The sequence below is a fragment of the Ovis canadensis genome, chromosome 25, assembly GCF_042477335.2.
Source record: "Ovis canadensis isolate MfBH-ARS-UI-01 breed Bighorn chromosome 25, ARS-UI_OviCan_v2, whole genome shotgun sequence".
Classification (NCBI taxonomy): Eukaryota; Metazoa; Chordata; class Mammalia; order Artiodactyla; family Bovidae; genus Ovis; species Ovis canadensis.
In genome coordinates, this window is record NC_091269.1 from 9,436,018 (window position 1) to 9,456,846 (window position 20,829).

Genomic DNA, 20,829 nt, shown 5'->3' on the forward strand with positions numbered 1-20,829 from the left:
GCTTCTCGAGGCTAATCACGTCTAACCACTGGAACTTCCAAAGGGTCCTTCACACCCTTGCTGCAACTCAAGAAGTTCCCCGACATACCCGTCTCCACTCGAGAGGAAGCACGTGGTGTCCCGCCCACATCCAGGGTAGCCCCGTTTCTGCCTCCTAGCTCGAGATGAGGGATCCTTTCCCTGTTTCGTAGGGAAAGAATTCCCGGCGTTCCCGTCGCATCTCAAGAGGAGGCGCTCTCCACAGGAAAGGCGAGAGGAACTCCAGGGTCGTGCCACCATTCCAAGAGTCCCCCAGATGTGTCAGTCCATTCCAGAGGAACCTGTTTTCCCTGCACCTCCTTGACATTCAAGCCGAGGATCGACTCCCACCACGTGTGCACGTGGGACAGCCCTGTTGGAAAGCCTCGTGGGGAAGCCTCGTGGGAAAGACTCGAGGGAAAACCATAGATCCTTTGATCCATGCGGCGGACTGCGTGACACTGCTCCTACCGCTCTGGAGGAAAGCGCAAGTGCATGCCCGCATTCGAGACGAGGACTGACTCCCCTGGGGAGACTCCAGAAGTACCCCAAGGTCCATGTCAGCACTGGAGAGGAATCCTCAGGTTCCGGCCCCGACTCCACACAAGGTCTTTGGCCCTGGCATCGACGGGAGAGGAATCCCCAGAGGAACTCGCATGGGGACTGGCCTTTCCTGAGGCCACCAGAGCGGGTCCCTGAGGTCCTCGTCGTAAGTCGTGAGCACCTGCCGCAACTCGAGAAAATCCAGGAGGTTTTGCCCTCCAGGCGAGATGAGGCCCATTTCCGCTGAGGCTTCTCGAGGCCAATCACATCTAACCACTGGAACTTCCAAAGGGTCCTTCACACCCTTGCTGCAACTCAAGAAGTTCCCCGACATAACCGTCTCCACTCGAGAGGAAGCACGTGGTGTCCCGCACACATCCAGGGGAGCCCCGTTTCCGCCTCCTTGCTCGAGATGAGGGATCCTTTCCCTGTTTCGTAGGGAAAGAATTCCCGGCGATCCCGTCGCATCTCAAGAGGAGGCGCTCTCCACAGGAAAGGCGAGAGGAACTCCAGGGTCGTGCCACCATTCCAAGAGTCCCCCAGATGTGTCAGTCCATTCCAGAGGAACCTGTTTTCCCTGCACAGCCTTGACGTTCAAGCCGAGGATCAACTCCCACCACGTGTGCACGTGGGACAGCCCTGTGGGAAAGCCTCGTGGGAAAGCCTCATGGGAAAGACTCGAGGGAAAACCATAGATCCTTTGATCCACGCGGCGGACTGCATGACACTGCTGCTACCGCTCTGGAGGAAAGCGCAAGTGCATGCCCGCATTCGAGACGAGGACTGACTCCCCTGGGGAGACTCCAGAAGTACCCCAAGATCCATGTCAGCCTTGGAGAGGAATCCTCAGGTTCCGACCCCGACTCCACACAAGGTCTGAGGCCCCGGCATCGACGGGAGAGGAATCCCGAGAGGCCCCCGAGGAACTCGTATGGGGACTGGCCTTTCCTGAGGCCACCAGAGCGGGTCCCTGAGGTCCCCGTCGTAAGTCGAGAGCACCTGCCGCAACTCGAGGAAATCCAGGAGGTTTTGCCCTCCAGGCGAGATGAGGCCCATTTCCGCTGAGGCTTCTCGAGGCTAATCACGTCTAACCACTGGAACTTCCAAAGGGTCCTTCACACCCTTGCTGCAACCCAAGAAGTTCCCCGACATACCCGTCTCCACTCGAGAGGAAGCACGTGGGTCCCGCACACATCCAGGGGAGCCCCGTTTCCTCCTCCTAGCTCGAGATGAGGGATCCTTTCCCTGCTTCGTAGGGAAAGAATTCCCGGCGTTCCTGTCGCATCTCAAGAGGAGGCGCTCTCCACAGGAAAGGCGAGAGGAACTCCAGGGTCGTGCCACCATTCCAAGAGTCCCCCAGATGTGTCAGTAAATTCCAGAGGAACCTGTTTTCCCTGCACTGCCTTGACGTTCAAGCCGAGGATCGACTCCCACCAGGTGTGCACGTGGGACAGCCCTGTGGGAAAGCCTCGTGGGAAAGCCTCGTGGGAAAGACTCGAGGGAAAACCATAGATCCTTTGATCCACGCGGCGGACTGCGTGACACTGCTGCTACCGCTCTGGAGGAAAGCGCAAGTGCATGCCCGCATTCGAGACGAGGACTGACTCCCCTGGGGAGACTCCAGAAGTACCCCAAGATCCATGTCAGCACTGGAGAGGAATCCTCAGGTTCCGGCCCCGACTCCGCACAAGGTCTTAGGCCCCGGCATCGACGGGAGAGGAATCCCGAGACGCCCCCGAGGAACTCGCATGGGGACTGGCCTTTCCTGAGGCCACCAGAGCCGTTCCCTGAGGTCCCCGTCGTAAGTCGAGAGCACCTGCCGCAACTCGAGAAAATCCAGGAGGTTTTGCCCTCCAGGCGAGATGAGGCCCATTTCCGCTGAGGCTTTTCGAGGCTAATCACGTCTAACCACTGGAACTTCCAAAGGGTCCTTCACACCCTTGCTGCAACTCAAGAAGTTCCCCGACATACCCGTCTCCACTCGAGAGGAAGCACGTGGTGTCCCGCCCACATCCAGGGAAGCCCCGTTTCCGCCTCCTAGCTCGAGATGAGGGATCCTTTCCCTGTTTCGTAGGGAAAGAATTCCCGGCGTTCCCGTCGCATCTCAAGAGGAGGCGCTCTCCACAGGAAAGGCGAGAGGAACTCCAGGGTCGTGCCACCATTCCAAGAGTCCCCCAGATGTGTCAGTCCATTCCAGAGGAACCTGTTTTCCCTGCACCTCCTTGACGTTCAAGCCGAGGATCGACTCCCACCACGTGTGCACGTGGGACAGCCCTGTGGGAAAGCCTCGTGGGAAAGCCTCGTGGGAAAGACTCGAGGGAAAACCATAGATCCTTTGATCCATGCGGCAGACTGCGTGACACTGCTGCTACCGCTCTGGAGGAAAGCGCAAGTTCATGCCCGCATTCGAGACGAGGACTGACTCCCCTGGGGAGACTCCAGAAGTACCCCAAGGTCCATGTCAGCACTGGAGAGGAATCCTCAGGTTCCGGCCCCGACTCCACACAAGGTCTTTGGCCCTGGCATCGACGGGAGAGGAATCCCCAGAGGAACTCGCATGGGGACTGGCCTTTCCTGAGGCCACCATAGCGGGTCCCTGAGGTCCTCGTCGTAAGTCGAGAGCACCTGCCGCAACTCGAGAAAATCCAGGAGGTTTTGCCCTCCAGGCGAGATGAGGCCCATTTCCGCTGAGGCTTCTCGAGGCCAATCACATCTAACCACTGGAACTTCCAAAGGGTCCTTCTCACCCTTGCTGCAACTCAAGAAGGTCCCCGACATACCCGTCTCCACTCGAGAGGAAGGACGTGGGGTCCCGCACACATCCAGGGGAGCCCCGTTTCCGCCTCCTAGCTCGAGATGAGGGATCCTTTTCCTGTTTCGTAGGGAAAGAATTTCCGGCGTTCCCGTCGCATCTCAAGAGGAGGCGCTGTCCACAGGAAAGGCGAGAGGAACTCCAGGGTCGTGACACCATTCCAAGAGTCCCCCAGATGTGTCAGTCCATTCCAGAGGAACCTGTTTTCCCTTCACTGCCTTGACGTTCAAGCCGAGGATCGACTCCCACCACGTGTGCACGTGGAAGAGCCCTGTGGGAAAGCCTCGTGGGAAAGCCTCGTGGGAAAGGCTCGAGGGAAAACCACAGATCCTTTGATCCAGGCGGCGGACTGCGTGACACTGCTGCTACCGCTCTGGAGGAAAGCGCAAGTGCATGCCCGCATTCGAGACGAGGACTGACTCCCCTGGGGAGACTCCAGAAGTACCACAAGATCCATGTCAGCACTGAAGAGGAATCCTCATGTTCCGGCCCCGACTCCACACAAGGTCTTAGGCCCCGGCATCGACGGGGGAGGAATCCCGAGAGGCCCCCAAGGAACTCGCATGGGGACTGGCCTTTCCTGAGGACACCAGAGGGGGTCCCTGATATCCCCGTCGTAAGTCGAGAGCACCTGCCGCAACTCGAGAAAATCCAGGAGGTTTTGCCCTCCAGGCGAGATGAGGCCCATTTCCGCTGAGGCTTCTCGAGGCTAATCACGTCTAACCACTGGAACTTCCAAAGGGTCCTTCACACCCTTGCTGCAACTCAAGAAGTTCCCCGACATACCCGTCTCCACTCGAGAGGAAGCACGTGGTGTCCCGCCCACATCCAGGGGAGACCCGTTTCCGCCTCCTAGCTCGAGATGAGGGATCCTTTCCCTGTTTCGTAGGGAAAGAATTCCCTTCGTTCCCGTCGCATCTCAAGAGGAGGCGCTCTCCACAGGAAAGGCGAGAGGAACTCCAGGGTCGTGCCACCATTCCAAGAGTCCCCCAGATGTGTCAGTCCATTCCAGAGGAACCTGTTTTCCCTGCACCTCCTTGACGTTCAAGCCGAGGATCGACTCCCACCACGTGTGCACGTGGGACAGCCCTGTGGGAAAGCCTCGTGGGAAAGCCTCGTGGGAAAGACTCGAGGGAAAACCATAGATCCTTTGATCCATGCGGCGGACTGCGTGACACTGCTGCTACCGCTCTGGAGGAAAGCGCAAGTGCATGCCCGCATTCGAGACGAGGACTGACTCCCCTGGGGAGACTCCAGAAGTACCCCAAGGTCCATGTCAGCACTGGAGAGGAATCCTCAGGTTCCGGCCCCGACTCCACACAAGGTCTTTGGCCCAGGCATCAACGGGAGAGGAATCCCCAGAGGAACTCGCATGGGGACTGGCCTTTCCTGAGGCCACCAGAGCGGGTCCCTGAGGTCCTCGTCGTAAGTCGAGAGCACCTGCCGCAACTCGAGAAAATCCAGGAGGTTTTGCCCTCCAGGCGAGATGAGGCCCATTTCCGCTGAGGCTTCTCGAGGCCAATCACATCTAACCACTGGAACTTCCAAAGGGTCCTTCTCACCCTTGCTGCAACTCAAGAAGGTCCCCGACATCCCGTCTCCACTTGAGAGGAAGGACGTGGGGTCCCGCACACATCCAGGGGAGCCCCGTTTCCTCCTCCTAGCTCGAGATGAGGGATCCTTTTCCTGTTTCGTAGGGAAAGAATTCCCGGCGTTCCCGTCGCATCTCAAGAGGAGGCGCTCTCCACAGGAAAGGCGAGAGGAACTCCAGGGTCGTGACACCATTCCAAGAGTCCCCCAGATGTGTCAGTCCATTCCAGAGGAACCTGTTTTCCCTTCACTGCCTTGACGTTCAAGCCGAGGATCGACTCCCACCACGTGTGCACGTGGGAGAGCCCTGTGGGAAAGCCTCGTGGGAAAGCCTCGTGGGAAAGACTCGAGGGAAAACCACAGATCCTTTGATCCACGCGGCGGACTGCGTGACACTGCTGCTACCGCTCTGGAGGAAAGCGCAAGTGCATGCCCGCATTCGAGACGAGGACTGACTCCCCTGGGGAGACTCCAGAAGTACCCCAAGATCCATGTCAGCACTGGAGAGGAATCCTCAGGTTCCAGCCCCGACTCCACACAAGGTCTTAGGCACCGGCATCGACGGGAGAGGAATCCCGAGAGGCCCCCGAGGAACTCGCATGGGGACTGGCCATTCCTGAGGCTACCAGAGCGGGTCCCTGAGGTGTCCGTCGTAAGTCGAGAGCACCTGCCGCAACTCGAGAAAATCCAGGAGGTTTTGCCCTCCAGGCGAGATGAGGCCCATTTCCGCTGAGGCTTCTCGTGGATAATCACGTCTAACCACTGGAACTTCCAAAGGGTCCTTCACACCCTTGCTGCAACTCAAGAAGTTCCCCGACATACCCGTCTCCACTCGAGAGGAAGCACGTGGGTCCCGCACACATCCAGGGGAGCCCCGTTTCCGCCTCCTAGCTCGAGATGAGGGATCCTTTCCCTGTTTCGTAGGGAAAGAATTCCCGGCGTTCCCGTCGCATCTCAAGAGGAGGCGCTCTCCACAGGAAAGCCGAGAGGAACTCCAGGGTCGTGACACCATTCCAAGAGTCCCCCAGATTTGTCAGTCCATTCCAGAGGAACCTGTTTTCCCTGCACTGCCTTGACGTTCAAGCCGAGGATCGACTCCCACCACGTGTGCACGTGGGACAGCCCTGTGTGAAAGCCTCGTGGGAAAGCCTCGTGTGAAAGACTCGAGGGAAAACCATAGATCCTTTGATCCACGCGGCGGACTGTGTGACACTGCTGCTACCGCTCTGGAGGAAAGCGCAAGTGCATGCCCGCATTCGAGACGAGGATTGACTCCCCTGGGGAGACTCCAGAAGTACCCCAAGATCCATGTCAGCACTGGAGAGGAATCCTCAGGTTCCGGCCCCGACTCCACACAAGGTCTTAGGCCCCGGCATCGACGGGAGAGGAATCCCGAGAGGCCCCCGAGGAACTCGCATGGGGACTGGCCTTTCCTGAGGCCACCAGAGCGGTTCCCTGAGGTCCCCGTCGTAAGTCGAGAGCACCTGCCGCAACTCGAGAAAATCCAGGAGGTTTTGCCCTCCAGGCGAGATGAGGCCCATTTCCGCTGAGGCTTCTCGAGGCCAATCACATCTAACCACTGGAACTTCCAAAGGGTCCTTCACACCATTGCTGCAACTCAAGAAGTTCCCCGACATACCCGTCTCCACTCGAGACGAAGCACGTGAGGTCCCGCACACATCCAGGGGAGTTCCGTTTCCGCCCCCTAGCTCGAGATGAGGGATCCTTTCCCTGTTTCGTAGGGAAAGAATTCCCGGCGTTCCCGTCGCATCTCAAGAGAATGCGCTCTCCACAGGAAAGGCGAGAGGAACTCCAGGGTCGTGCCACCATTTCAAGAGTCCCCCAGATGTGTCAGTCCATTCCAGAGGAACCTGTTTTCCCTGCACTGCCTTGACGTTCAAGCCGAGGATCGACTCCCACCAGGTATGCACGTGGGACAGCCCTGTGGGAAAGCCTCGTGGGAAAGCCTCGTGGGAAAGACTCGAGGGAAAACCATAGACCCTTTGATCCACGCGGCGGACTGCGTGACACTGCTGCTACCGCTCTGGAGGAAAGCGCAAGTGCATGCCCGCATTCGAGACGAGGACTGACTCCCCTGGGGAGACTCCAGAAGTACTCCAAGATCCATGTCAGCACTGGAGAGGAATCCTCAGGTTCCGGCCCCGACTCCACACAAGGTCTTAGGCCCCGGCATCGACGGGAGATGAATCCCGAGACGCCCCCGAGGAACTCGCATGGGGACTGGCCTTTCCTGAGGCCACCAGAGCCGTTCCCTGAGGTCCCCGTCGTAAGTCGAGAGCACCTGCCGCAACTCGAGAAAATCCAGGAGGTTTTGCCCTCCAGGCGAGATGAGGCCCATTTCCGCTGAGGCTTCTCGAGGCCAATCACATCTAACCACTGGAACTTCCAAAGGATCCTTCACACCATTGCTGCAACTCAAGAAGTTCCCCGACATACCCGTCTCCACTCGAGAGGAAGCAGGTGGGGTTCCGCACACATCCAGGGGAGCCCCGTTTCCGCCTCCTAGCTCGAAATGAGGGATCCTTTCCCTGTTTCGTAGGGAAAGAATTCCCGGCGTTCCCGTCGCATCTCAAGAGGAGGCGCTCTCCACAGGAAAGGCGAGAGGAACTCCAGGGTCGAGACACCATTCCAAGAGTCCCCCAGATGTGTCAGTCCATTCCAGAGGAACCTGTTTTCCCTGAACTGCCTTGACGTTCAAGCCGAGGATCGACTCCCACCACGTGTGCACGTGGGACAGCCCTGTGGGAAAGCCTCGTGGGAAAGCCTCGTGGGAAAGACTCGAGGGAAAACCATAGATCCTTTGATCCACGCGGCGGACTGCGTGACACTGCTGCTACCGCTCTGGAGGAAAGCGCAAGTGCATGCCCGCATTCGAGACGAGGACTGACTCCCCTGGGGAGACTCCAGAAGTACCCCAAGATCCATGTCAGCACTGGAGAGGAATCCTCAGGTTCCGGCGCCGACTCCACACAAGGTCTTCGGCCGCGGCATCGACGGGAGAGGAATCCCGAGAGGCCCCCGAGGAACTCGCATGGGGACTGGCCTTTCCTGAGGCCACCAGAGCGGTTCCCTGAGGTCCCCGTCGTAAGTCGAGAGCACCTGCCGCAACTCGAGAAAATCCAGGAGGTTTTGCCCTCCAGGCGAGATGAGGCCCATTTCCGCTGAGGCTTCTCGAGGCCAATCACATCTAACCACTGGAACTTCCAAAGGGTCCTTCACACCCTTGCTGCAACTCAAGAAGGTCCCCGACATACCCGTCTCCACTCGAGAGGAAGCACGTGGGGTCCCGCACACATCCAGGGGAGCCCCGTTTCCGCCTCCTAGCTCGAGATGAGGTATCCTTTCCCTGTTTCGAAGGGAAAGAATTCCCGGCGTTCCCGTCGCATCTCAAGAGGAGGTGCTCTCCACAGGAAAGGCGAGAGGAACTCCAGGGTCGTGCCACCATTCCAAGAGTCCCCCAGATGTGTCAGTCCATTCCAGTGGAACCTGTTTTCCCTGCACTGCCTTGACGTTCAAGGCGAGGATCGACTCCCACCACGTGTGCACGTGGGACAGCCCTGTGGGAAAGCCTCGTGGGAAAGCCTCGTGGGAAAGACTCGAGGGAAAAAAATAGATCCTTTGATCCACGCGGCGGACTGCATGACACTGCTGCTACCGCTCTGGAGGAAAGCGCAAGTGCATGCCCGCATTCGAGACGAGGACTGACTCCCCTGGGGAGACTCCAGAAGTACCCCACGATCCATGTCAGCACTGGAGCGGAATCCTCAGGTTCCGGCCCCGAATCCACAAAAGGTCTTAGGCCGCGGCATCGACGGGAGAGGAATCCCGAGAGGCCCCCGAGGAACTCGCATCGGGACTGGCCTTTCCTGAGGCCATCAGAGAGGGTCCCTGAGGTCCCCGTCGTAAGTCGAGAGCACCTGCTGCAACTCGAGAAAATCCAGGAGGTTTTGCCCTCCAGGCGAGATGAGGCCCATTTCCTCTGAGGCTTCTCGAGGCCAATCACGTCTAACCACTGGAACTTCCAAAGGGTCCTTCACACCCTTGCTGGAAGTAAAGAAGTTCCCCGACATACCCGTCTCCACTCGAGAGGAAGCACGTGTGGTCCCGCACACATCCAGGGGAGCCCCGTTTCCGCCTCCTAGCTCGAGATGAGGGATCCTTTCCCTGTTTCGTAGGGAAAGAATTCCCGGCGTTCCCGTCGCATCTCAAGAGGAGGCGATCTCCACAGGAAAGGCGAGAGGAACTCCAGGGTCGTGACACCATTCCAAGAGTCCCCCAGATGTGTCAGTCCATTCCAGAGGAACCTGTTTTCCCTGCACTGCCTTGACGTTCAAGCCGAGGATCGACTCCCACCACGTGTGCACGTGGGACAGCCCTGTGGGAAAGCGTCGTGGGAAAGCCTCGTGGGAAAGACTCGAGGGAAAATCATAGATCCTTTGATCTACGCGGCGGACTGCGTGACACTGCTGCTACCGCTCTGGAGGAAAGCGCAAGTGCATGCCCGCATTCGAGACGAGGACTGACTCCCCTGGGGAGACTCCAGAAGTACCCCAAGATCCATGTCAGCACTGGAGAGGAATCCTCAGGTTCCGGCCCCGACTCCACACAAGGTCTTAGGCCCCGGCATCGACGGGAGAGGAATCCCGAGAGGCCCCCGAGGAACTCGCATGGGGACTGGCCTTTCCTGAGGCCACCAGAGCGGGTCCCTGAGGTCCCCGTCGTAAGTCGAGAGCACCTGCCGCAACTCGAGAAAATCCAGGAGGTTTTGCCCTCCAGGCGAGATGAGGCCCATTTCCGCTGAGGCTTCTCGAGGCTAATCACGTCTAACCACTGGAACTTCCAAAGGGTCCTTCACACCCTTGCTGCAACTCAAGAAGTTCCCCGACATACCCGTCTCCACTCGAGAGGAAGCACGTGGGTCCCGCACACATCCAGGGGAGCCCCGTTTCCGCCTCCTAGCTCGAGATGAGGGATCCTTTCCCTGTTTCGTAGGGAAAGAATTCCCGGCGTTCCCGTCGCATCTCAAGAGGAGGCGCTCTCCACAGGAAAGGCGAGAGGAACTCCAGGGTCGTGACACCATTCCAAGAGTCCCCCAGATGTGTCAGTCCATTCCAGAGGAACCTGTTTTCCCTGCACTGCCTTGACGTTCAAGCCGAGGATCGACTCCCACCACGTGTGCACGTGGGACAGCCCTGTGGGAAAGCCTCGTGGGAAAGCCTCGTGGGAAAGACTCGAGGGAAAACCATAGATCCTTTGGTCCACGCGGCGGACTGTGTGACACTGCTGCTGCCGCTCTGGAGGAAAGCGCAAGTGCATGCCCGCATTCGAGACGAGGACTGACTCCCCTGGGGAGACTCCAGAAGTACCCCAAGATCCATGTCAGCACTGGAGAGGAATCCTCAGGTTCCGGCCCCGACTCCACACAAGGTCTTAGGCCGCGGCATTGACGGGAGAGGAACCCGAGAGGCCACCGAGGAACTCGCATCGGGACTGGCCTTTCCTGAGGCCACCAGAGCGGGTCCCTGAGGTCCCCGTCGTAAGTCGAGAGCACCTGCCGCAACTCGAGAATATCCAGGAAGTTTTGCCCTCCAGGCGAGATGAGGCCCATTTCCGCTGAGGCTTCTCGAGGCCAATCACGTCTAACCACTGGAACTTCCAAAGGTTCCTTCACACCCTTGCTGTAACTCAAGAAGTTCCCCGACATACCCGTCTCCACTCGAAAGGAAGCACGTGGGGTCCCGCAAACATCCAGGGGAACCCCCGTTTCCGCCTCCTAGCTCGAGATAAGGGATCCTTTCCCTGTTTCGTAGGGAAAGAATTCCCTGCGTTCCCGTCGCATCTCAAGAGGAGGCGCTCTCCACAGGAAAGGCGAGAGGAACTCCAGGGTCGTGCCACCATTCCAAGAGTGCCCCAGATGAGTCAGTCCATTCCAGAGGAACCTGTTTTCCCTGCACTGCCTTGACGTTCAAGCCGGGGATCGACTCCCACCACGTGTGCACGTGGGACAGCCCTGTGGGAAAGCCTCGTGGGAAAGCCTCGTGGGAAAGACTCGAGGGAAAACCATAGATCCTTTGATCCACGCGGCGGACTGCGTGACACTGCTGCTACCGCTCTGGAGGAAAGCGCAAGTGCATGCCCGCATTCGAGACGAGGACTGACTCCCCTGGGGAGACTCCAGAAGTACCCCAAGATCCATGTCAGCACTGGAGAGGAATCCTCAGGTTCCGGCCCCGACTCCACACAAGGTCTTAGGCCCCGGCATCAACGGGAGAGGAATCCCGAGAGGCCCCCGAGGAACTCGCATGGGGACTGGCCTTTCCTGAGGCCACCAGAGCGGTTCCCTGAGGTCCCCGTCGTAAGTCGAGAGCACCTGCCGCAACTCGAGAAAATCCAGGAGGTTTTGCCCTCCAGGCGAGATGAGGCCCATTTCCGCTGAGGCTTCTCGAGGCCAATCACATCTAACCACTGGAACTTCCAAAGGGTCCTTCACACCCTTGCTGCAACTCAAGAAGGTCCCCGACATACCCGTCTCCACTCGAGAGGAAGCACGTGGGGTCCCGCACACATCCAGGGGAGCCCCGTTTCCGCCTCCTAGCTCGAGATGAGGTATCCTTTCCCTGTTTCGAAGGGAAAGAATTCCCGGCGTTCCCGTCGCATCTCAAGAGGAGGTGCTCTCCACAGGAAAGGCGAGAGGAACTCCAGGGTCGTGCCACCATTCCAAGAGTCCCCCAGATGTGTCAGTCCATTCCAGTGGAACCTGTTTTCCCTGCACTGCCTTGACGTTCAAGGCGAGGATCGACTCCCACCACGTGTGCACGTGGGACAGCCCTGTGGGAAAGCCTCGTGGGAAAGCCTCGTGGGAAAGACTCGAGGGAAAAAAATAGATCCTTTGATCCACGCGGCGGACTGCATGACACTGCTGCTACCGCTCTGGAGGAAAGCGCAAGTGCATGCCCGCATTCGAGACGAGGACTGACTCCCCTGGGGAGACTCCAGAAGTACCCCACGATCCATGTCAGCACTGGAGCGGAATCCTCAGGTTCCGGCCCCGAATCCACAAAAGGTCTTAGGCCGCGGCATCGACGGGAGAGGAATCCCGAGAGGCCCCCGAGGAACTCGCATCGGGACTGGCCTTTCCTGAGGCCATCAGAGAGGGTCCCTGAGGTCCCCGTCGTAAGTCGAGAGCACCTGCTGCAACTCGAGAAAATCCAGGAGGTTTTGCCCTCCAGGCGAGATGAGGCCCATTTCCTCTGAGGCTTCTCGAGGCCAATCACGTCTAACCACTGGAACTTCCAAAGGGTCCTTCACACCATTGCTGCAACTCAAGGAGTTCCCCGACATACCCGTCTCCACTCGAGAGGAAGCACGTGTGGTCCCGCACACATCCAGGGGAGCCCCGTTTCCGCCTCCTAGCTCGAGATGAGGGATCCTTTCCCTGTTTCGTAGGGAAAGAATTCCCGGCGTTCCCGTCGCATCTCAAGAGGAGGCGCTCTCCACAGGAAAGGCGAGAGGAACTCCAGGGTCGTGACACCATTCCAAGAGTCCCCCAGATGTGTCAGTCCATTCCAGAGGAACCTGTTTTCCCTGCACTGCCTTGACGTTCAAGCCGAGGATCGACTCCCACCACGTGTGCACGTGGGACAGCCCTGTGGGAAAGCGTCGTGGGAAAGCCTCGTGGGAAAGACTCGAGGGAAAATCATAGATCCTTTGATCTACGCGGCGGACTGCGTGACACTGCTGCTACCGCTCTGGAGGAAAGCGCAAGTGCATGCCCGCATTCGAGACGAGGACTGACTCCCCTGGGGAGACTCCAGAAGTACCCCAAGATCCATGTCAGCACTGGAGAGGAATCCTCAGGTTCCGGCCCCGACTCCACACAAGGTCTTAGGCCCCGGCATCGACGGGAGAGGAATCCCGAGAGGCCCCCGAGGAACTCGCATGGGGACTGGCCTTTCCTGAGGCCACCAGAGCGGGTCCCTGAGGTCCCCGTCGTAAGTCGAGAGCACCTGCCGCAACTCGAGAAAATCCAGGAGGTTTTGACCTCCAGGCGAGATGAGGCCCATTTCCGCTGAGGCTTCTCGAGGCTAATCACGTCTAACCACTGGAACTTCCAAAGGGTCCTTCACACCCTTGCTGCAACTCAAGAAGATCCCCGACATACCCGTCTCCACTCGAGAGGAAGCACGTGGGTCCCGCACACATCCAGGGGAGCCCCGTTTCCGCCTCCTAGCTCGAGATGAGGGATCCTTTCCCTGTTTCGTAGGGAAAGAATTCCCGGCGTTCCCGTCGCATCTCAAGAGGAGGCGCTCTCCACAGGAAAGGCGAGAGGAACTCCAGGGTCGTGACACCATTCCAAGAGTCCCCCAGATGTGTCAGTCCATTCCAGAGGAACCTGTTTTCCCTGCACTGCCTTGACGTTCAAGCCGAGGATCGACTCCCACCACGTGTGCACGTGGGACAGCCCTGTGGGAAAGCCTCGTGGGAAAGCCTCGTGGGAAAGACTCGAGGGAAAACCATAGATCCTTTGATCCACGCGGCGAACTGCGTGACACTGCAGCTACCGCTCTGGAGGAAAGCGCAAGTGTATGCCAGCATTCGAGACGAGGACTGACTCCCCTGGGGAGACTCCAGAAGTACCCCAAGATCCATGTCAGCACTGGAGAGGAATCCTCAGTTTCCGGCCCCGACTCCACACAAGGTCTTAGGCCCCGGCATCGACGGGAGAGGAATCCCGAGAGGCCCCCGAGGAACTCGCATGGGGACTGGCCTTTCCTGAGGCCACCAGAGCGGGTCCCTGAGGTCCCCGTCGTAAGTCGAGAGCACCTGCCGCAACTCGAGAAAATCCAGGAGGTTTTGCCCTCCAGGCGAGATGAGGCCCATTTCCGCTGAGGCTTCTCGAGGCTAATCACGTCTAACCACTGGAACTTCCAAAGGGTCCTTCACACCCTTGCTGCAACTCAAGAAGATCCCCGACATACCCGTCTCCACTCGAGAGGAAGCACGTGGGTCCCGCACACATCCAGGGGAGCCCCGTTTCCGCCTCCTAGCTCGAGATGAGGGATCCTTTCCCTGTTTCGTAGGGAAAGAATTCCCGGAGTTCCCGTAGCATCTCAAGAGGAGGCGCTCTCCACAGGAAAGGCGAGAGGAACTCCAGGGTCGTGCCACCATTCCAAGAGTGCCCCAGATGTGTCAGTCCATTCCAGAGGAACCTGTTTTCCCTGCACTGCCTTGACGTTCAAGCCGGGGATCGACTCCCACCACGTGTGCACGTGGGACAGCCCTGTGGGAAAGCCTCGTGGGAAAGCCTCGTGGGAAAGACTCGAGGGAAAACCATAGATCCTTTGATCCAGGCGGCGGACTGCGTGACACTGCTGCTACCGCTCTGGAGGAAAGCGCAAGTGCATGCCCGCATTCGAGACGAGGACTGACTCCCCTGGGGAGACTCCATAAGTACTCCAAGATCCATGTCAGCACTGGAGAGGAATCCTCAGGTTCCGGCCCCGACTCCACACAAGGTCTTAGGCCCCGGCATCAATGGGAGAGGAATCCCGAGAGGCCCCCGAGGAACTCGCATGGGGACTGGCCTTTCCTGAGGCCACCAGAGCGGGTCCCTGAGGTCCCCGTCGTAAGTCGAGAGCACCTGCCGCAACTCGAGAAAATCCAGGAGGTTTTGCCCTCCAGGCGAGATGAGGCCCATTTCCGCTGAGGCTTCTCGAGGCCAATCACGTCTAACCACTGGAACTTCCAAACGGTCCTTCACACCCTTGCTGCAACTCAAGAAGTTCCCCGACATACCCGTCTCCACTCGAGAGGAAGCACGTGGGGTCCCGCACACATCCAGGGGAGCCCTGTTTCTGCCTCCTACTGCGAGATGAGGGATCCTTTCCCTGTTTCGTAGGGAAAGAATTCCCGGCGTTCCCGTCGCATCTCAAGAGGAGGCGCTCTCCACAGGAAAGGCGAGAGGAACTCCAGGGTCGAGACACCATTCCAAGAGTCCCCCAGATGTGTCAGTCCATTCCAGAGGAACCTGTTTTCCCTGAACTGCCTTGACGTTCAAGCCGAGGATCGACTCCCACCACGTGTGCACGTGGGACAGCCCTGTGGGAAAGCCTCGTGGGAAAGCCTCGTGGGAAAGACTCGAGGGAAAACCATAGATCCTTTGATCCACGCGGCGGACTGCGTGACACTGCTGCTACCGCTCTGGAGGAAAGCGCAAGTGCATGCCCGCATTCGAGACGAGGACTGACTCCCCTGGGGAGACTCCAGAAGTACCCCAAGATCCATGTCAGCACTGGAGAGGAATCCTCAGTTTCCGGCCCCGACTCCACACAAGGTCTTAGGCCCCGGCATCGACGGGAGAGGAATCCCCAGAGGCCCCCGAGGAACTCGCATGGGGACTGGCCTTTCCTGAGGCCACCAGAGCGGTTCCCTGAGGTCCCCGTCGTAAGTCGAGAGCACCTGCCGCAACTCGAGAAAATCCAGGAGGTTTTGCCCTCCAGGCGAGATGAGGCCCATTTCCGCTGAGGCTTCTCGAGGCCAATCACATCTAACCACTGGAACTTCCAAAGGGTCCTTCACACCCTTGCTGCAACTCAAGAAGGTCCCCGACATACCCGTCTCCACTCGAGAGGAAGCACGTGGGGTCCCGCACACATCCAGGGGAGCCCCGTTTCCGCCTCCTAGCTCGAGATGAGGTATCCTTTCCCTGTTTCGAAGGGAAAGAATTCCCTGCGTTCCCGTCGCATCTCAAGAGGAGGTGCTCTCCACAGGAAAGGCGAGAGGAACTCCAGGGTCGTGACACCATTCCAAGAGTCCCCCAGATGTGTCAGTCCATTCCAGTGGAACCTGTTTTCCCTGCACTGCCTTGACGTTCAAGGCGAGGATCGACTCCCACCACGTGTGCACGTGGGACAGCCCTGTGGGAAAGCCTCGTGGGAAAGCCTCGTGGGAAAGACTCGAGGGAAAAAAATAGATCCTTTGATCCACGCGGCGGACTGCATGACACTGCTGCTACCGCTCTGGAGGAAAGCGCAAGTGCATGCCCGCATTCGAGACGAGGACTGACTCCCCTGGGGAGACTCCAGAAGTACCCCACGATCCATGTCAGCACTGGAGCGGAATCCTCAGGTTCCGGCCCCGAATCCACAAAAGGTCTTAGGCCGCGGCATCGACGGGAGAGGAATCCCGAGAGGCCCCCGAGGAACTCGCATCGGGACTGGCCTTTCCTGAGGCCATCAGAGAGGGTCCCTGAGGTCCCCGTCGTAAGTCGAGAGCACCTGCTGCAACTCGAGAAAATCCAGGAGGTTTTGCCCGCCAGGCGAGATGAGGCCCATTTCCTCTGAGGCTTCTCGAGGCCAATCACGTCTAACCACTGGAACTTCCAAAGGGTCCTTCACACCCTTGCTGCAACTCAAGGAGTTCCCCGACATACCCGTCTCCACTCGAGAGGAAGCACGTGGGGTCCCGCACACATCCAGGGGAGCCCTGTTTCTGCCTCCTACTGCGAGATGAGGGATCCTTTCCCTGTTTCGTAGGGCAAGAATTCCCGGCGTTCCCGTCGCATCTCAAGAGGAGGCGCTCTCCACAGGAAAGGCGAGAGGAACTCCAGGGTCGTGCCACCATTCCAAGAGTCCCCCAGATGTGTCAGTCCATTCCAGAGGAACCTGTTTTCCTGCACTGCCTTGACGTTCAAGCCGAGGATCGACTCCCACCACGTGTGCACGTGGGACAGCCCTGTGGGAAAGCCTCGTGGGAAAGCCTCGTGGGAAAGACTCGAGGGAAAACCATAGATCCTTTGATCCACGCGGCGTACTGCGTGACACTGCTGCTACCGCTCTGGAGGAAAGCGCAAGTGCATGCCCGCATTCGAGACGAGGACTGACTCCCCTGGGGAGACTCCAGAAGTACCCCAAGATCCATGTCAGCACTGGAGAGGAATCCTCAGGTTCCGGCCCCGACTCCACACAAGGTCTTAGGCCCCGGCATCGACGGGAGAGGAATCCCGAGAGGCCCCCGAGGAACTCGCATGGGGACTGGCCTTTCCTGAGGCCACCAGAGCGGGTCCCTGAGGTCCCCGTCGTAAGTCGAGAGCACCTGCCGCAACTCGAGAAAATCCAGGAGGTTTTGCCCTCCAGGCGAGATGAGGCCCATTTCCGCTGAGGCTTCTCGAGGCTAATCACGTCTAACCCCTGGAACTTCCAAAGGGTCCTTCACACCCGTGCTGCAACTCAAGAAGATCCCCGACATACCCGTCTCCACTCGAGAGGAAGCACGTGGGTCCCGCACACATCCAGGGGAGCCCCGTTTCTGCCTCCTAGCTCGAGATAAGGGATCCTTTCCCTGTTTCGTAGGGCAAGAATTCCCGGCGTTCCCGTCGCATCTCAAGAGGAGGCGCTCTCCACAGGAAAGGCGAGAGGAACTCCAGGGTCGTGCCACCATTCCAAGAGTCCCCCAGATGTGTCAGTCCATTCCAGAGGAACCTGTTTTCCCTGCACTGCCTTGACGTTCAAGCCGAGGATCGACTCCCACCACGTGTGCACGTGGGACAGCCCTGTGGGAAAGCCTCGTGGGAAAGCCTCGTGGGAAAGACACGAGGGAAAACCATAGATCCTTTGATCCACGCGGCGGACTGCATGACACTGCTGCTACCGCTCTGGAGGAAAGCGCAAGTGCATGCCCGCATCGAGAGAAGGACTGACTCCCCTGGGGAGACTCCAGAAGTACCCCAAGATCCATGTCAGCACTGGAGAGGAATCCTCAGGTTCCGGCCCCGACTCCACACAAGGTCTTAGGCCCCGGCATCGAAGGGAGAGGAATCCCGAGAGGCCCCCGAGGAACTCGCATGGGGACTGGCCTTTCCTGAGGCCAGCAGAGCGGGTCCCTGAGGTCCCCGTCGTAAGTCGAGATCACCTGCCGCAACTCGAGAAAATCCAGGAGGTTTTGCCCTGCAGGCGAGATGAGGCTCATTTCCGCTTAGGCTTCTCGAGGCCAATCACGTCTAACCACTGGAACTTCCAAAGGGTCCTTCACACCCTTGCTGCAACTCAAGAAGTTCCCCGACATACCCGTCTGCACTCGAGAGGAAGCACGTGGGGTCCCGCACACATCCAGGGGAGCCCCGTTTCCGCCTCCTACCTCGAGATGAGGGATCCTTTCCCTGTTTCGTAGGGAAAGAATTCCCGGCGTTCCCGTCGCATCTCAAGAGGAGGCGCTCTCCACCGGAAAGGCGAGAGGAACTCCAGGGTCGTGCCACCATTCCAAGAGTGCCCCAGATGTGTCAGTCCATTCCAGAGGAACGTGTTTTCCCTGCACTGCCTTGACGTTCAAGCCGAGGATCGACTCCCACCACGTGTGCACGTGGGACAGCCCTGTGGGAAAGCCTCGTGGGAAAGCCTCGTGGGAAAGACTCGAGGGAAAACCATAGATCCTTTGATCCACGAGGCGGACTGCGTGACACTGCTGCTACCGCTCTGGAGGAAAGCGCAAGTGCATGCCCGCATTCGAGACGAGGACTGACTCCCCTGGGGAGACTCCAGAAGTACTCCAAGATCCATGTCAGCACTGGAGAGGAATCCTCAGGTTACGGCCCCGACTCCACACAAGGTCTTAGGCCCCGGCATCAACGGGAGAGGAATCCCGAGAGGCCCCCGAGGAACTCGCATGGGGACTGGCCTTTCCTGAGGCCACCAGAGCGGGTCCCTGAGGTCCCCGTCGTAAGTCGAGAGCACCTGCCGCAACTGGAGAAAATCCAGGAGGTTTTGCCCTCCAGGCGAGATGAGGCCCATTTCCACTGAGGCTTCTCGAGGCCAATCACGTCTAACCACTGGAACTTCCAAAGGGTCCTTCACACCCTTGCTGCAACTCAAGAAGTTCCCCGACATTCCCGTCTCCACTCGAGAGGAAGCACGTGGGGTCCCGCACACATCCAGGGGAGCCCCGTTTCCGCCTCCTACCTCGAGATGAGGGATCCTTTCCCTGTTTCGTAGGGAAAGAATTCCCGGCGTTCCCGTCGCATCTCAAGAGGAGGCGCTCTCCACCGGAAAGGCGAGAGGAACTCCAGGGTCGTGCCACCATTCCAAGAGTGCCCCAGATGTGTCAGTCCATTCCAGAGGAACGTGTTTTCCCTGCACTGCCTTGACGTTCAAGCCGAGGATCGACTCCCACCACGTGTGCACGTGGGACAGCCCTGTGGGAAAGCCTCGTGGGAAAGCCTCGTGGGAAAGACTCGAGGGAAAACCATAGATCCTTTGATCCACGAGGCGGACTGCGTGACACTGCTGCTACCGCTCTGGAGGAAAGCGCAAGTGCATGCCCGCATTCGAGACGAGGACTGACTCCCCTGGGGAGACTCCAGAAGTACTCCAAGATCCATGTCAGCACTGGAGAGGAATCCTCAGGTTACGGCCCCGACTCCACACAAGGTCTTAGGCCCCGGCATCAACGGGAGAGGAATCCCGAGAGGCCCCCGAGGAACTCGCATGGGGACTGGCCTTTCCTGAGGCCACCAGAGCGGGTCCCTGAGGTCCCCGTCGTAAGTCGAGAGCACCTGCCGCAACTGGAGAAAATCCAGGAGGTTTTGCCCTCCAGGCGAGATGAGGCCCATTTCCGCTGAGGCTTCTCGAGGCCAATCACGTCTAACCACTGGAACTTCCAAAGGGTCCTTCACACCCTTGCTGCAACTCAAGAAGTTCCCCGACATTCCCGTCTCCACTCGAGAGGAAGCACGTGGGGTCCCGCACACATCCAGGGGAGCCCCGTTTCTGCCTCCTACTGCGAGATGAGGGATCCTTTCCCTGTTTCGTAGGGCAAGAATTCCCGGCGTTCCCGTCGCATCTCAAGAGGAGGCGCTCTCCACAGGAAAGGCGAGAGGAACTCCAGGGTCGTGCCACCATTCCAAGAGTCCCCCAGATGTGTCAGTCCATTCCAGAGGAACCTGTTTTCCCTGCACTGCCTTGACGTTCAAGCCGAGGATCGACTCCCACCACGTGTGAACGTGGGACAGCCCTGTGGGAAAGCCTCGTGGGAAAGCCTCGTGGGAAAGACTCGAGGGAAAACCATAGATCCTTTGATCCACGCGGCGGACTGCGTGAAACTGCTGCTACAGCTCTGGAGGAAAGCGCAAGTGCATGCCCGCATTCGAGACGAGGACTGACTCCCCTGGGGAGACTCCAGAAGTACCCCAAGATCCATGTCGGCACTGGAGAGGAATCCTCAGGTTCCGGCCCCGACTCCACACAAAGTCTTAGGCCCCGGCATCGACGGGAGAGGAATCCCGAGAGGCCCCCGAGGAACTCGCATGGGGACTGGCCTTTCCTGAGGCCACCAGAGCGGGTCCCTGAGGTCCCCGTCGTAAGTCGAGAGCACCTGCCGCAACTCGAGAAAATCCAGGAGGTTTTGCCCTCCAGGCGAGATGAGGCCCATTTCCGCTGAGGCTTCTCGAGGCCAATCACATGTAACCACTGGAACTTCCAAAGGGTCCTTCGCACCCTTGCTGCAACTCAAGAAGTTCCCCGACATACCCGTCTCCACTCGAGAGGAAGCACGTGGTGTCCGGCACACATCCAGGGGAGCCCCGTTTCCGCCTCCTAGCTCGAGATGAGGGATCCTTTCCCTGTTTCGTAGGGAAAGAATTCCCGGCGTTCCCGTCGCATCTCAAGAGGAGGCGCTCTCCACAGGAAAGGCGAGAGGAACTCCAAGGTCGTGCCACCATTCCTAGAGTCCCCCAGATGTGTGAGTCCATTCCAGAGGAACCTGTTTTCCCTGCACTGCCTTGACGTTCAAGCCGAGGATCGACTCCCACCACGTGTGCACGTGGGACAGCCCTGTGGGAAAGCCTCGTGGGAAAG